Raw genomic sequence first — 1,473 nt, forward strand, 5'->3', positions numbered from 1 at the left:
AGATAGATCACTAGCCAGACTAATAAAGAAGAAAACAGAGAAGAATCAAATAGACACAATAAATGGGAGATCACCACTGATCTCACAGAAATACAAACTACCCTCAGAGAAAACTATAAACACCTCTATGCAAATAAACTAGAAAATCTAGAAGAAATAGGTAAATTCCTGGACACATATACCCTCCCAAGACTAAACCAGGAAGAATTTGAATGCCTGAATAAACCAACAACAAGTTCTGAAATTGAGGCAGTAATTAATAGCCTACCAACCCAAAAAAGCACAGGACCACATGAATTAACAGCCGAATTCTACCAAAGGTATAAAGAAGAGCTGGTGCCATTCCTTCTGAAACTATTCCAAACAACAGAAAAAAAAGAGACTCCTCCCTAACTCATTTTATGAGGCCAGCATCTTCCTGATACCAAAACCTGCCAGAGATACAACAACCAAAAAAAGACAATTTCAGCCCAATATCCCTGATGAGCATCGATGTGAAAATCCTCAATAAAATACTGGCAAACCAAATCCAGCAGCACGTTAAAAGGCTTACCCACCACGATCAAGTCAGCTTCCCTATGCAAGTCAATAAATGTAATCCATCACATAAACAGAACCAATAAAAAAACACATGATTATCTCAATAGATGCAGAAAAGACCTTCGATAAAATTCAACACCCTTCATGCTAAAAACACTAAATAAACTAAGTATTGATGGAACGTATCTCAAAATAATAAGAGCTATTTATGACAAATCCACAGCCAATATCATACTGAATGGGCAAAAGCTGGAAGCATTCCCTTTCAAAACCGGCACAAGACAAGTATGTCCTCTCTCACCACTCCTATTCAACACAGTATTGGAAGTTCTGGCCAGGGCAATCAGGCAAGAGAAAGAAATAAAGCGTATTCAAATAGGAAGAGAGGAAGTCAAATTATCTCTGTTTGCAGATGACATGATTGTATTTTTAGAAAACCCCATTGTCTCAGTCCAAAAACTCCGTAAGTTCATAGGCGACTTCAGCAAAGTCTCAGGATACAAAATCAACGTGCAAAAATCACAGGCATTCCTATACACCAATAATAGACAAACAGAGAGCCCAATCATGAGAGAACTCTCACTCACAATTGCTACAGAGAGAATAAAATACCTAGGAATACAACTTACAAGGGACGTGAAGGACATCTTCAAGGAGAACTACAAATCACTACTCAGGAAATAAGAGAGGACACAAACAAATGGAAAAACATTCCATGCTCATGGATAGGAAGAATCAATATCATGAAAATGGCCATACTGACCAAAGTAATTTATAGATTCAATGCTATTCCCATCAAGCTACCATTAATTTTCTTCATAGAATTAGAAAAAAAAAACACTTTAACTTTTATATGAAACCAAAAAAGAGTCCATATAGCCAAGACAATCCTAAGCAAAAAGAACAAAGCTGGAGGCCACCTGGCTTCAAACT

The sequence above is a fragment of the Rhinopithecus bieti genome, unplaced genomic scaffold (genome assembly GCF_001698545.2).
Source record: "Rhinopithecus bieti isolate Rb0 unplaced genomic scaffold, ASM169854v2 scaffold_5273, whole genome shotgun sequence".
NCBI lineage: Eukaryota > Metazoa > Chordata > Mammalia > Primates > Cercopithecidae > Rhinopithecus > Rhinopithecus bieti.